This window comes from Dama dama, chromosome 30 (genome assembly GCF_033118175.1).
Source record: "Dama dama isolate Ldn47 chromosome 30, ASM3311817v1, whole genome shotgun sequence".
NCBI classification, from domain to species: Eukaryota; Metazoa; Chordata; class Mammalia; order Artiodactyla; family Cervidae; genus Dama; species Dama dama.
The window spans coordinates 51,407,820-51,424,211 of record NC_083710.1 but is presented as its reverse complement, the minus strand read 5'-3'; the positions used below and the strand labels follow the sequence as shown (position 1 = coordinate 51,424,211).

The 16,392-nt window shown below is 41.2% G+C and overlaps 1 protein-coding gene across 8 annotated transcripts in view; it reads left to right on the top strand.

The window, feature by feature from the left end:
* The window catches only part of KLF12 (KLF transcription factor 12), a 657,687-nt gene that overhangs the window by 220,528 nt on the left and 420,767 nt on the right, over positions 1-16,392 (top strand). The window contains exons 1-2 of one of the 8 annotated variants that reach the window (XM_061133268.1): positions 4,452-4,631; positions 5,334-5,507. The exons of 6 other annotated variants lie outside the window; for them this stretch is intronic. The gene's annotated coding sequence lies outside the window, so the exon portion shown is untranslated. Of the gene's footprint in view, positions 1-4,451; positions 5,508-16,392 lie in introns of those variants that run through there. One more of the 8 variants, XM_061133267.1, reaches the window with a different exon arrangement.

Here is a 16,392-nt window from a genome sequence, read left to right as displayed (position 1 = left end):
CCCTTGAGTAGAAGAGAGAATGTTCCTTCAGGTCGCACTCTGTAGCTGGGGTCCTAAGCCATGTTGCTCATATACTTTCTCCACATCACTTCTAACACTGCTTTATTGCTTAGAAACTGGCAACTTGTCTTGAAGCAGGGGCATATAATACTATTCTCTGTTGCTGGTTGCTCTGCATCCATTCTTTACCCAGTATGATGGAAAACAGTACAGCAGAAACAATGCTAATATCCTCATTCTCGAGCCAAGGAGCAAAATGGATTCGAATGGATGCAAGTGGATACGCATGGGCTCAGGGGATTTCCACAGCATTGTATTTACCTACGCATGTCTCTTCCTCTCAAGTTAGGAACTTGTATGAGGTACACGGGCTTCCCTGGTGGCTCAGATGGTAAAGAATCTGCCTGTAGTGTGGTAGACCCAGGTTTGATCCCTGGGTCGGGAAGATCCCCTGGAGAAGAGAATGGCAACCCACTCCAGTGCTCTTGCCTAGAGAATTCCATGGACAGAGGAACCTGGTGGGCTACAGTCCATGGGGTTGCAAAGAGTTGGACATAACTGAGCGACTGACACACACAACGTTGAAGTAGTTACATGAGTGTCTGTTTAACATTTGAATTTCTCACACTGAAAAATAGTATTTTGAACATGAAGGTGATTTACTGTTTTAAATTTTATTAGTATGTATATATGCCAGTATGAAGTGTGTGACTATAGATCACATACACAGTAGTAGTAATATAAGGGGTGTGTGTGGGTTTATGGCACAAAGTAGTATGATGCATATATGAGTAAGTTGTAAGAACAAACTGAACCAGTAGTGTGATGACACACACATGTATATATTTGTGTATGCAAGTAAGTGTGTGTCAGAGCAGTGTAATGTATGTGTGTATGTATATATGAATTCAGCACAGTGGAGTGTCTGAATCAGAGTAATATAGTTTGTGTGTGTATAAGAACTGGGGGCAAGCAAGCATGTGTGCATATGTATGTTTGTATATGTTTCAGACACGTAGTATAAGGTGACTGTGTGTGTCTCTGTGTGTGTGAGAGAGAAACAGAGTAGTATAATTGGGAAAATACAGGATAAATAAAGCATATTGATTCCAAAATGATAACACCTCCATGACTTTGTATAAATCACGTAACTTTTCTAGGCACCACTAGTAAAATATGAGACTTTTACTAGATCTAACTACAGTCCTTTATGATTCTAAAATTTGGTGGTTAGTGCAGTCACCATCTGAAACTACTTAGCCTGTTCCATCACTGTGTGAGTTATTCTGTCTGTAATGACATTTATAACTGACTGTTCTGCATTTAGAATCTCTTGTTATATCTTTGTTTATTAGCTTCTGTGGGAGAGAGACGTAACTCTTTAATTTCATGGTTATTCTCCTGAAGTATGCCCCAAATGACCCCTGTGTGGTGTTGTTTTTTTTTTTTTTTTTTAATAATTAAGGGAATTCAACACTTCTTTGGGTATACTATTAAGAAAACACAGCAAGTTTTCTAAATCTTTGCATTAACAGAAGGAAAACCTTGCAGCAGTCTGTCTCATCTTGTTCAGGCCACCTGGCTCTATAATACCTAACTAAAGTGACTGAGAGAGTGAAAGCCTTGAAGGCAGTATTCATCTTTGTAGACAGTGCATAGATAATACTTGCCACTCGCTACATACTCGGCATGTATTTATAGAATGAACTTTATAGAATGAACAAATGATCCTACAATAGAGCGCGTTTTAATAATTCACTGTCACCTGTGTGCCCATGTGTTTTCTGAGGACTCCTTTGTGATGTTCTGGTTGGAGCTGGTGGAGAGGTGTCAGGTCGTCATGGCTGCAAGATGGCAGTGCTTTTGAGATGCTGCTGGTGACTGACAGAGGGGAGAGGAATTGAGGGGCAGTGGGAGTAGAGTGTTAGTGCTTTTCTGTCTTTTTGGAGCGAGTTCCTGCACCCCTTTTAGAGGAACCATCTTAAATCAGTGAACCACATGATTTCATTAGCTTGGTATCCATAGAGTCATATGGGGGCTCTTCCTCTGGGCATAAATCTTGTGTCCACAGGGCACTGAAGCAGTTAATCTAAATGCTCTGTTTTAGAATCAGAGTGAGTGCAGACCTAGCACTGAGTTATGATACTGGGATGTGAGCGGCTCCTGCTTTCCTTCTAGAATAGTCTCTTACTAGCCTGTATTTACTGAAAAGGGAAGTAAAAAAGCCCTATAAGGGAACATGATAAACATTAAAAGAAAATTTGGTAATTGAATACAAAAGATCACCTTTTCCACTGCATGAAATACCTTGAGCTTTTTGTTTTTTATTTGAAATCCGTTGGAGCATTCATCGCTGAAGCTTGCCGTGGTGGCAGAAAATGCCTTGTAGAGGACCTTAGTCAGCTTTGGTTGATTAGGTGTAGTGGTGATTAATTCTTCCTTTGATACCTTGTCAGCCTTCTTATTTGTAGAAAACAAGTAAACATGAGAAATGGGGCTTTAAAAGTGGGTGATTATTGGTTATCACACATGTTCTTCAGGAAGCTACCTGGCCCTAAAAATGAATGAAATGAGAACGTGTTATGTAATATAAGCTTGATTTCCCAAGCAGTTTTGATGTCCTTAAAGTTGAGCCTGAAAAATACTAATCTAGCCTCCAGGTTGTTTCATTTTGGCTGTCAGTTTTTAGTAGCTCTTTTCATCCAGGCCTCCCCACAGCATTTGGAAATTTTGGTGTTAAGGTCTGACTCTAACCTCAGCAAAGAGACTTCTTCCACAGTCAAAATGAAACCGAATATTCATATTAGGGGGCGCTGGGGAAAGGAACACTGCCTTCACTTCAGAAGCAGACTGCAGGCGAGTTCCGCCAACTGGCCGGTTTGTGAGAACTAGTGAAGTCATCAGGCTGGAGCTATTTTCATGCTCTGACACGGTGCTCCAAGGCAGCTGGAAGTGCTGCACGGAGGAAGCTCCGAGAGAGAGCGCTTTTCAGAAGCAGAAAATTTGCCTGCTGACTGACAGCATCACCATTTCACACCGGCTGGGGCTCTGACATCTCCAGGAAGCACGAGGGCTTGTGTAACAGCCCAGGCAGAAGGAGAACGGGGAGCGTTTCTAGCCTTCCCAGGTTATCTGAAGCGATGTCTCAGTATCAAGGCACCAGGGCTGTCCGACAGAGTCGGGGGCCCTGGATAAGGAAGATGGTGCTGGTGTAAAGCTGGAGATGAAATCTTTTTTGTTTATAGAGCAGCAAGACATTTCTTTTTTTTTTTTTTTGTACTTCTAAGTATTTAATTTTTAAGTTTAATTGAAGGATAATTACTTTACAATATTGTGATGGTTTCTGCCATACATCAACATGAACTGCCCACAGGTATACATGTATTCCCCCTCCCCACCATTCCTGAACCCCTCTCCCACCTCCCTCCCCACCCTATCCCTCTGGGTTGTCCCAGAGCACTGACTTTGAGTGCCCTGCTTCATGCATTGAGCTCACACTGGTCACCTGTTTTACACACGATAATGTACATGTCTCAGTGCTATTCTGTCAAATCATTCCACCGTCGCCTTCTCCCACTGAGTCCAAGTCTGTTCTTCACGGCAAGACAGGTTTCTATTTTCTTTTTCCTTTTTTTTTAAACTCAGAAAGGTCAGAAATGCAAAGCCTGCCCTTTCTGCTGGCATAGTCCTGTAGGGGTTTATGAGCAAAGTAAAGGAAGTGGGATGTGAACTATGTATAATTTATTAGCATATTGAAAACAAATTGAATGCCGTGCTGGACACTAAAGGACTGCAGAACAGCCCCAACATGGGAGAAAGTACTGTTCCATTGTATCTCTGAAACCCCTAAGAAAAAGATCTATCACTTGTAAACAATTTTTTTTTTTTTGGTATAACCTGAACTGTATTTAAATTTTGTGATTCTGAACTCTGCCTTGTGGGCCCCCACACTGAAGATCCTTCAGAAAAGCATAAGTGAATATTTGATTTGAGAATCACCTACCGGATGCTGTTTTAACCACTTCTAAAATCGTCCAAAAGTGTATGCAGAGCTCAGGCCCTTCGGAGACTTAGAAAAAGTCCAGCGACCTCAACCAAATGGAGATAAATTTAGAGATAATGAGATACTAAGTTTGAGCATGAGAAATTTGCTCCTTTTCAGCTTCACTGATGCAAGTATTTCCAATTCAAAAAGCAAGAGGTGTCCTCTCACAAGTAGTTTCCTACAATAGGAGTGAATCAAAGCAGACACTCTTTAGCATGAGTGCACTTAGGGGTCACGGCTGTGCACGCTGCCATGATTCAACCCTGTTGAGCAATGAGACGTCAGAGACAGGAAGCCGCCTTGTTTATTAGAAGTAGGGTAACCACAGTCTCAGCCAACTGAGGAAGGTTCTGCTGGCACTTTCATTCTGAATAGCACACCCTAGTGCAAGGAAAAAAAAAAAGCCAAAGTGTTTGGTATAGGTGTTTATATACGACTAAAGAGCTCTTGTTTACTTCTTAATTTTTTATTTAATTAAAAGAGCACAATCCTTACATTTCTTATTCAGTAACAGTTAACAGTTTAGCAGGGCTCTGATATAAGTCAAGGATGAGAGGGCATGGCCTGGATTTCTGCACATTTGAAGGTAATGAAACCTTTGTTTAGGTGGGTGCTTTCTTCAAGCTGTTCTAGAAGACATGTTTTCAGAGATTACACCATGTTTCAACAGGAAAAAGATCATTATTGCCTTAGGATTTTTGGGATGGTGTGGGAGGAGTTGCAGAATAATTTTCTATTATTCGATAGAATTGGGGGCATCATTTGGAACATTCTCAATTACAGATGAAGAAACTAAGACCCCGAAGTGTTGCTTTCGTAAAATCTCACGATCTAAGAAGTATTAGTGGAAATTAGATGAATGAATCGAATTGAGAGTTACTTTATGCTCAGTATTAGACTTGCTGTTTGGGGGAAAACTAAGAAAAAAACTGTAAATGCTTGTAGTAAAGCTTTCCTGGCTTTAATTTATTCTTTCTCTGATACTTAAAGAAACTTACAGATCATGAAATTTGGTATAGGTTTTTAAAAGCCAGGCTTGAAATCTGACTTCCCCTTTGTTGCTGGGACCCCGGGGAAGTGACTTATATTTGGGTCCTCAATTTCCTCATTTGTAAAATAAACTTAATAAAAGAACCTACCTAAAAGGATTGTTATGACATTTTGAAAGAACAGATCTGAAATGCCTTAGTGTGATGTCTGCTATGTAGAAAAAGCAAAGTAAACGTGGCCTGTTCAGATGATGACTTATAATGACTTATAATGTTGTTTTGTTTTACAATACCTCAAGGCCCTTGTTTAAAAGATTCATCTTCATTTCCATCTGAGTACTAGTCCCCACAAGGGACCAAGGTTTGCATTTGCCCTCACCCCTGTATATTGGAAAAATAATTTTCTTTCTGCTGAGCTGAAATGAAGACTCCATCAGGAATAAAGTTCAAGAAGTTAACACCTGTAAAGAGAGGTCAGTTGAACATTTCAAGAGGAGATTATAGGAACATCCCCAAGTTCACAATGACAGTTTTCATTCAAGGTCATTTTATATATTAAGGTCTCCTCTTTATTGCTTCCACTTCTTACTCTTGACTGTATATGGTATGCATTTTTATATGTGATTTTTGCATATATTAAAATTATTTAAATAATGATGAAGTTATGAGGAGTATTTCTTTGTGCCTGTTTTATGGATGAGAAAGCTGAAGCTTTGAGAAACTTGTTAAAAAGTGGTTGCATTAACTTTGTTTCATTTTTTGTTTTTTTCCTGTGTCTCCATCTCTCTTTTCATCCGGTTCTTTTCCTCACTGTACTTCTTGACTTCCTTCCTTTTTACCTTTCATTTTATTCTCCCTGTGTATGTTATTTTAGTCTTTCTCATTTTATTCTTCCGTTATTTTTCCTCATTCCTCATAGGTATAACAAAAATAACTTTTAAGAGTTGTTGTATCTAATGTGTTTTGAATTTCATACCCACTTTGAAAGGAGAGAATACATTATTTTTTTCTTAATAAAGCTGTTGAATTAGGTTATACTTTGTGGCCAGCTGTTTTAACTCGTCTCCCTTCCATGTCCATGGCAAGCTGACAGGAAAAGTAGTTTGTTACTCAAGTTTAAGAGATGGAGGCGACTCATGGATATATATATCTTGAAAATCTTCTTTGTCACTGATAGATAATTTGGCTTGTACTAACAGAATGCTCTGGTTTTAGAAGACATTGTATAGTAGCTTCTATTTCATTTGTATCTGTCTTCTCAGAGGGCAAAACCTGCTGTAACCTATTCTTTGAGAGGCCAGTGAGTTTAGTTGGGCCCTTTTTGAAAATAATGGGTGGAGGTCAGAGCCCCCTCTGGAGCCTGGGGCTGGGCAGAGGCTGGGACAGTGGGCCTGCTGCCCTGCTGTGTGGCTCCATCTCGAACTGACTGTCCCATCGCCCTTGGCACCTCCCCAGTTACGCTCTCAACCCCTTGCCCTTCCTTTTTATTAGAAGCCCCTTTAGCGTTAGCCTTTTGAAGATAAGGGAAACTGAAAGACGTCCAGAAGCAAACAAAAGCTTGAAACGGAATACTAGACCATATTTAAAAAAATTCCCTTGTCAGGTTCCAACAGCTATGCCTGGCAGCCCATAGTTGACCTTAACCCTCCTTCTCTCATCCCTCAATGGCTCCTAGTAACTTAAAAAAAAACAAAACAAAAACCAAACTTCTGAGCTCTTAAGTTATATAGAGCACTACAACTTTCTCTGACCCTCCTTTTCCTTATCTGAAAGTCATGAACGTTTTCTAACTCCAGGTCTTTCCCTTTCCCCTTTCTTTAAGAGGTCTCACAATGGAAGGAGGAGTAAGCGGATTTTTTTCCCACCAAGTTGGATTTCACCCTCTTTCCCTCCCAAGCAAGGCAGACATGACTTTTCAATATTTTTCCACTCTTCTTTTACAAGTAGAATTAAAGCAAAACAAATTATGGTAATCTTGGCTTTTTGGTTGAGTAGATTTTGGATGAGTTGAAGTTTACTGTAACTTTGAAATAACATTTTTTCAGTTTGACTGTAGAGTCGGGTAACACAATTTTCATTTTCACAGATTACTTTTCTGAGCCTGTTTGCAGACCAGAGCATGACAAACACATGAATAAGTTTCACATCTTTTCTCTGCATAGGAAACTCTTCATGTTTAATAGGATTCGTACATACTCAAAGGGATATACTGCATAATTTTACACCTAGTGCCATAGAAGTTGGATTTCTTATTCATCACACACCATATGCAGTGTTATTAATCTTTACTGTAAGTAGAATGACAAATGAGCAATAAAAACAGGCCTTAAAAACTACCAGCAAACATACAGGGAAAAAAAAAAATCTAACAGATGCTTCAGAAAGAAGTGACAGTCAGTGAAATGTGGGTTACATGTATGTTGCATAACTGATGTCTTGGTGTGTGCCCTCAATATGGTTCATGGTTTTCACTTCAAATTCTAGCAGGGGCTCCATGCTGTTCTCCTTGTTTTCCTCCATACCGCTCTCTTCCTTCTTCCCCTGGACTTCCCACACCTCTCACATCCTATTACAAGCTTCTTCTCTGGGTGGGGACTGCTTGACCTTTTCCTCTTCCTCTTTACTCTTCAGGCAGGTGTTACGTTTGTCTGTATCTGTGGTCCCAAGCGTGTCCATCTTCCCTGAACTGGGTTGAGAATCGCTTTTAAAGTGGATGGCCTCACTTAACACTTGATGCTTCCAGTCACTGTGTCCTCTGCTTTCCTTGCCCATCTGTACAACCCACTGTTGCTTGTTGGGCCCGTTCCTGAGTCTTCCTGCTCCACCCTTTATCCTGGTCCTGGGCTTGGTGCGTTATAGCCCTTGCTTCCTGGCTGGCTGTTGCCGGGAACAACTCTGTTTGGGGTAGATTAGTGCTGCTGTTTCTTCCGTCATCGTTGCTTACCCATGTCCTACTCTGTTAAATGTAAATCTCTCTTTGGACATGTCCTGGCTGTTTCATGTGCTGGGCCGCAGTGCACTCTGCCTGCAAAGAAGTTAAGACCAGCCCAAAGGCTGAAAGGCCTATCATACTGCCCTGGGGAGTAGGTTAAAGAATCTTGATCGTGCCTGCGATTTGTTTGCAAACTCCAGAGATAAGCATCATCTGTGCACGTTGATACAGAAACCATACCTACTGGGGTAAACCTGGTTGCTTTCTGTGACATCTTGTAAAGAACCAGGAAAAAACAGTTTACAAGTATCCTCAGATACTTTGATGGCAAAGTAAATGCCTTGCATTGATTTGTTATTGTGGTCCATTAACACAAGCACCATGTATTTTTTCTTCTTCTAATAAATGGCTTTATAGCCAGGGTTTTGCTTTTTTAAGTGACTAAAATGGATTTGAGAAGCAGAAGTCTTAAGTTTCCAACTTACTTGATGACTTGATGTTAAGACTACAAGGCATTTTGGGGAGAAAGTAAAGGGCAGATTTTGACTTCCTAAAACTTCCAATTAACTTTCCTTTGATTGTTTTTCTTGATACGATTTTTGTCATGTTTTTTAAATATACAGTAATGTTGTCAGTGATGTCAAGGTTTCCTGGGACATGAAGAGTTTCAGTCACTCTTATCCATCCCAGTAGATGCTCTTGAATAAAAAATTTAACTTCTCTTTCCCTGCCCATAAGATGTTAATTATTACAATTATTCCACACTTTGTTCATAGCAATGTCATGATGCTTTGGAATAGATGTCATGCGTAAATATGAAGTACAGTGTAACAATGGGATTTTTATCTTCTTTAACATCAAATCTTTGCTCATTAATTTTTAATTAGGATAGCTGTGCTTTGAAGATGTTTAAGTTTGTGAGTCAGTCTCCTTAGTAAGATCATAGGGGTATTACTTTTGCTTTTGTTTTTTAAGTTTTATAATTCTTATATAATTTTGGCAGATGGTTGATTTACAGTGTTAGTTTCAGTGGTACAGCCGAGTAACTCAGTTATACATATGCATAGATCCATTCTTTTCCGGATTCTTTTCCCATATAGGTTATTTCAGAGTACGGAGTCGAGTGTCCTGTGCTGGACAGGAGGTCCTCGTGTACTCCTTTTGTTTTCACTTTGGGAAATGAGGCATGAGCAGTTCTGTCCAGAATGGAAATTAACTCGGGGTTTTTCATTTTCTGGAGAGTCTAATGTAGTCAGTAAAGTATGTACTATGTTCAGAACACCAAAAAACGTGCATGAACAGCGAGGCGGCAGTACCGCTGCGAGAATGGCCCTGGGCTCTGACCTTGAAGCTGTCTCTCGTTAGTCGTGTGCTCCTGGGTACCTCCTGAGATGTTTTCTCATTTGTAAAATGAGTCATCTGAACCTGCCAATCCCAAAGTTTGCTGTGTTCTGTCCTCTTCCCCGCCCTTCCTTGCTTGCCCCTTCTATCCCTGGCAGGTTTTGAACTTGGCCCCTGCAAGGGAGCTGATGCAGACCTCACTCAGCTCCTTCTCTGTAGCACTGAAGTTGCTGATGAGAAAACGCCAGCTCCTAACAACAGGGCCCTGAACTCTTTTTTTTTTTTTTTAATGTCCTGTATCGTGCATAAATTATTTCTGGCTAAAGCATCTAGAAGTTTAAATGATCACTCTGAGTTACTTGTTTTGACTTTCTTTTGTGAATCATCCTTGCTATTTTGCCTAACTTGGTGGTTGTTAGTCTTTGAAGTTAGAGCTGGACTTTCTTGTTTTGATTTCAACCCCTTTGGGTCCAGGAATTTTGATGCTGTGAGTTGTCTGAAATACCTGTTGGAGACAGGAGCAGTTTCAAATTTAACATACCTTAATCCTAGCTTATGGGCTTCCCTGGCGGCTCAGTGGTATAAAGAATCTGCCTGCCAGTGTAGGAGACTGCCTGCCAGGTTCCATTCCTGGGTCTGGAAGATCCCCTGGAGGGGAGGGCATGGCAACCCACACCAGTATTCTTGCCTGGGGACAGAGGAGCCTGGTGGGCTACAGTCCATGGGGTCACGAAGGCTTGGACACGACTGAACAACAACAATCCTGTCTTAATGATAGTACACAGAAGAATTTACTGGGGTTGGAATTTTGTACAAAAAATTGTAACTTAAATTACTTTTCTTATAACTAGTAAACAAGGCTTTAAATGCCCATAACAGTATTCTGTAGTCACTTGTCCCACAAAATGAGTTTGTCTCTGGTGTTTCAATGAATGAGTCTCGCGTCCCTTTACCCTTCTTTCTGACTTTTCCTTCAGACATGCCAAAAGGTTTTCTGATTTTCCTCCACCTCCCTTTCCTTCTCATCCATCTACTCATATACTTTTCAGCAGTATTTTTAGCACATTTTCTCATCCAGAGAGGTCAGTGCAGTAATTTAAAATTTCAAGCGTTGATTTTATACTTAACATCTGCTGTGTGTGCCGCTGTTCGCGAAGCATCTGTCTGGCTTTAGGAAGCCAGTGGGGGCAGTGTGTTGGTGGTAAACAGCTCTAGCCTCTCACTGCTTGTTTTTGCATCCTGCCTTTTGGCTTACTGAGCGTGTGACTTTGGCCAGTCTTTACCTTCTCTCTACGCTGATTCCTTTTCTGTGAAATAGGGATGTTAAGCCTGCCTCCTAGGGTTGCTGGATGTTAAATGAATTAATACATTCAAAAGACTTAGTATGATCCCTGACACATCATAGTCCTTACTGTTTATTATTATATTACTGTCATTCATTGGTAGTGGTACTGTTGATGGTGGTAGGTGGTATTTCTTGCCATCATGCTTCTTACAGTTTTATGGAAAGTTGAGAGTTCTATTATATGGAATATGTATTAAGTATAAATTATGTTTGGAGTACAGTTTTTCACTACAAATGGCAAATAAAAATTGCTTTCTCTAGAAATGTTATATTTAATAAAATTCAGTTAGATACTGTATTAACCTACTTTGATACATAGTCCATCTTTAATTATTTTAGATGTTTCAATTTATGATAACAATTATCTGAAGAGTCGACTCATTGGAAAATACCCTGAAGCTGTGAAAGATTGAAGGCAGAGGGAGAAGAGGGCTTTGGAGGATGAGATTGTTAGACAGCATCACATACGCAATGGACATGAACTTGAGCAAACTCTGGGAGATAGTGAAGGACAGGGAAGCCTGGTGTGCTGCAGTCTATGAGTGGCGAAGAGTTGGACGTGACTTAGCAACTGAACAGCAGCAAAACAACATCTGAAGATGCTTATTATAAGCGTAGGCCAAGAAAATCTAGATAGAGTTTCCTGATACAATGGCTCTTTCCTGATTAGGTGTAAGTTCAAGTGAATGCTGGTGTGGCCGTGGTGGATGGAGAGGACAGGGCTGTCGGAAGACTCCAAAGGTTTTAGAGGGAAAGCCAGGTGTTGATTGACAGAGATGAAGAAGAGAGGCCTAGCAGCTGAGGAGTGGAGTAGTTTGGAAGTTTCAGAGACAGAAATGAGCAGGTTATATGCAAGGGAGAGAAAGCCATTGCCCTCCAGCTTTCCTCCTCCGCTGTGATAATGGGAGAATAGAACAGAAAAGGAGGGATGACATTATCTAGAAGAGATTATGTTTGATTCTTCTTGATTCTTGACTCATGGCTGTGAGTGGTCTGATCAAGTCCAAGGGACATTGCCTTTAAAATTGAGGGAACTGAAATAGAAACTTGCTTCAGGGAAAGAATTCTCCCATTTGAATTGTGTGTGCTGTGATTCAGGCCAAGACAATGGGGTGTGACATTGGGTGGGTGAGGTAGCCTGCTTCCTGGGGTATTAACCTGATTCTCAGTGTTGATAAATGGACCAATTGTGATTTCCTTTCCATGGAGTGTCAGAAAGCCTCTTTTCAGTAGAATTAGCCTTCTCAAGAGTGGGACTAGTAGAAAACGTACCAAAAAAAAAAAAAAAGAAGAAACCTTTTTTATTTGATTCAAAACTAATTCTCAGGATTGTCTGCTGGGTAGCAGGTGAGCTCCACGAGACTGCATGCCTGTGGCATGGTGTGAGAGACTCACAAACTGTGTACCACATTTGTGATGCCGCATGAGGGCTACTTTAAATTTAGACTGTCTTCCAGCTTCTGGGCCTCAAAGCAACCTGACATTGATGGGAAGTTTTCTAGTTTAATTCTCACAGTTATTGTAAGAAGTTACAGTATCTTCCTTTTTTATGCACAAGGAAAATGAGGCAGAGAAGATATATAATGTAAGAAAATACATAACTTGTTTTAGACGATATACCTAGAAGGGTTTGGGAGCCAGACTTGGAGTATATGTCTTCTGATTGCAAATCCTTTTTTTTTTATTTGATACATCTTAAATTTCTTCAGTCGTGTCCAACTCTTTGCAACCCTATGAACTGTAGCCCGCCAGGCTCCTCTGTCCATGGGATTCTCTAGGCAATAATACTGGAGTCTGTTTCCGTGCTCGCCTCCAGGAGATCTTCTCCTCCCAGGGATCGAACCTGCCCGCGTCGCTTATATCTCTTGAATTGGCAGGCAGGTTCTTTACCAGTGGTGCCACCTGGGCAGCCCATATTTCCTTCTACTTCATCTCAGTTCTGGTCTTTGTCTTTTTCTCTTTAAGGGCGGGGTTTCGTGGTGAATGGTGATGGTGTTTTGGATCCTCCGCTATAGATAGTTGAGTCCATCATGCTTTCCTTTCCTTTGTGGAGAGGAAGGCTCCTCTCCTGCTTCATTCACTCTACTTCCCTGCTCTTCTGGCATCCTCTTGCGCTCCTCTTCCGTTGGTCATGCCCTGCTCCTCCCACCAGCCAAGCACGCGTTCTGATGTGGAGTGTGTGTGCAGGGGTCAGAGTTGTCAGGGGTGTGTGTGTTGTAATGTTCATAACTGGTTCTATGCTATAAAACTCATTTTTCTTTCTTACAGTGCTCACCCAGCACTGTATTTTAAAGTTACATCCAGTGGGCTATCAATTTTCACTTTGGCACAGTATTTCAGACATTCCCTTGCTGTTTTACTTTTCCATTCCCTAATGTAAGCCTCGGTGGTTTCAGCTCCCAGCAGTACACTGTTGCCTTAAACATTTCAAAACAGGTGTCCTTATGATGAATGATCAGATGGGGCTTAGACAAACTTAATTTCACTAATTATCACCATATTTTTATTTTTTCTATACTGACTACTAGTTTAAACATCCACCAGCTGTGTGTAAAATTTTCTTTTTTCCCAAATCACTGCAAAGACTTAACACTGTTCTCCTTTCTGATTTTACACCATTCTGATAGATATAAAGGAATAGATTACTTTGATATGTATTCCCTTGATTTCCAGTCAGTATTACCCTCTCTCCTCTTCTCCCTCCCTTATTATATTATCCTTTACCTTTATGGATGTTCAGTTCAGTTCAGCCGCTCAGTTGTGTCCGATTCTGTGCGACCCCATGGACTGCAGCACGATAGGCGCCCCTGTCCATCACCAACTCCCAAAGCTTGCTCAAGCTCATGTCCATCGAGTTGGTGATGCCATCCAACTATCTCATCCTCTGTCATCCCCTTCTCCTCTTGCCTTCAGTCTTTCCCAGCATCAGGGTCTTTTGCAATGAGTCAGTTCTTTGCATCAGGTGGCCAAAGAATTGGAGTCTGAGCTTCGGCATCAGTCCTTTCAGTGAATATTCAGGACTGATTTCCTTTAGGATTGACTAGTTTGATCTCCTTGCAGTCCAAGGGGCTCTCAAGAGTCTTTTCCAACACCAAAGTTCAAAAGCATCAATTCTTCGGCGCTCAGCTTTCCTTATAGTCCAACTCTCACATCCGTACGTGACTACTGGAAAAGCCATAGCTTTGACTAGATGGACCTTTGTTGGCAAAATAATGTCTTTGCTTTTTAGCATGCTACGTCAGTCATAGCTTTTCTTCCAATGAGCAAGCATCTTTTATTTTCATGGCTGCAGTCACCATCTGCAGTGATTTTGGAGCCCAAGAAAATAAAGTCTCTTACTGTTTCCGTTGTTTCCCCATCTATTTTCCATGAAGTGATGGGACTGGATGACATGATCTTAGTTTTCTGAATGTTGAGTTTTAAGCCAACCTTTTCACTCTCCTCTTTCACTTTCATTAAGAGGCTGTTTAGTCCTACTTTGCTGTCTGCCATAAGGGTGGTGTCATCTGCGTATCTGAGATTATTGATATTTCTCCCGGCAATCTTGATTCCAATTTGTGCTTCATCCAGCTTGGCATTTCACATGACATACTCGGTATATAAGTTAAATAAGCAGGGTGACAAAATACAGCCTTGATGTACTCCTTTCCTGATTTGGAATCAGTCTGTTGTTCTATGTCCAGTTCTAACTGTTGCTTCTTGACCTGCATACAGATTTCTCAGCAGCCAGGTCAGGTGGGCAGGTAGTCCCATCTCTTTAAGAATTTTTCACAGTTTGTTGTGATCCACACAGGCAAGGGCTTTATTGTGGTCAATAAAGCAGAAGTGGATGTTTTTCTGCAACTGCCTTGCTTTTTTTGATGATCTGGTGGATTTTGGCAATTTGATCTCTGGTTCCTCTGCCTTTTCTAAATCCAGCTTGAACACCTGGAAGTTCATGGTTCATGTACTGTTGAAACCTGGCTTGGAGAATTTTGAGCATTGCTTTGCTAGTGTGTGAGATGAGTGCAATTGTGCAGTAGTTTGAATATTCTTTGGCATTGCCTTTCTTTGGGATTGGAATGAAAACTGACCTTTTCCAGTCCTGTGGCCACTGCTGAGTTTTCCAAATTTGCTGGCATCTTGAGTGCAGCACTTTCACAGCATCATCTTTTAGGATTTGAAATTACTCCATTGGAATTCCATTAGCTCCACTAGCTTTGTTCATAGTGATGCTTTCTGAGGCCCACTTGAGTTCGAGTTCCAGGATGTCTGGCTCTAGGTGATTGATTACACCATCGTGATTATCTGGGTCATGAAGATCTTTTTTTTTTTGTATAGTTCTTCTGTGTATCTTGCCACCACTTCTTATTTTCTTCTACTTCTGATATTGAGACCCTCATTAACTCTTACTTGTACCGTTGAAATATTCTAACTGGAGTCTCTGCCTCTCATTCCCCCGAGCCCCTTGCTCAGTGCTGCCAGATTCATCCTCCTAAACTTGTCACCTGAATCCTCTGCCCCAGATCTCTTAAAGGCTTTGCATCCTCTCTATATGAAGTCAGGTCCTCTGGTGTGAACTGCTTGCCCCCATCCAGCTCCACCACTGCGATATGGTTGGTCCACAGTGTATTTTTAGTCTTGGCTTCTACACGTCCTTATAGCCGTAGACATGTATTACGTCTCCTCACTGTGCATAACTCCACCTGGTGTGCCCTCCTAATTCTGTCAGAAATCCTTACTTCGTTCTTGTGTTTTTATCAAAACTTGGTTTGCACGTAGTTTAAACAGATTGACTACCACAGCCGGTTAAAATACAGCGGCAAGTCTTTTCTTGTTTTCTTCGTCTTTTTTTTCCATCCTCTGAGGAAATACTCTCAACTGTCTAACAAACTTATGGTTACCAAAGGGGAAATGTGTTGGGGGGATAAATCAAGAGCTTGGGATGAATATATACATACTACTATTAAGTATATATAAGATAACCAACAAGGACCTACTGTTATAGCACAGGGAACTCTGCTCAATATTCTGTGGTGACCTATATGAGAAAAGAGTCTAAAAAAGAGTAGATACATGTATTTGTGTATATGAACCACTTTGCCATACAACTGGAACTTAACACTGTAAATCAACTATACTCCAATTAAAAAAAAAAAAACTTTTGTATCTCTAAGTCGTACGCATTACTTAGTTTGTCTTTTTGTTTCCTTTAGTGTTCGCCCTTATCTGTGGGTTTCCCGGTGTGTGAGCAGGATTGAACCCTTTCCCACCCCATCTGTGCACCAAACCCCCAGCTTTGCTGTCTCTCCACTGTAGTTGGTTCAGGCCATGTTAAATGTTCACATAATTACAGCTATTCACTGTAATTCAACATTCACTCTTCCTTTCTTGTAGGTTGCATTGTCAGGTTTTTTGCTGGCTGAGTTGTTTGAAAACTCTTTTCCCTCCTGCAGTCCTGAGTTGTCTGATTGTCCTCTCTCTGCCTTCTTGTTGTGTCAGGGCCTTCTTCTTGGCATCTTGGCACGGCCCTGCCTCGTACACAGCTGTGGCCTGGGGCCCCATACCTGTCAGGCCTTTTGCTCTCTGTTGAGCCATGTGTCTCCTTAGCTCCTGGTTCCTCCCCCTTTGTTTAGCTCCTTTGCTTTGCATCTCCTCCTTCCTGGGAAGAGGCTGGTAGGAGAGGTACATATTTGACATCTAGCATATCTTCACTTTTGTATTTGATTGTAGTTGGGTCTGCAGCACACAGGGTTTTGCA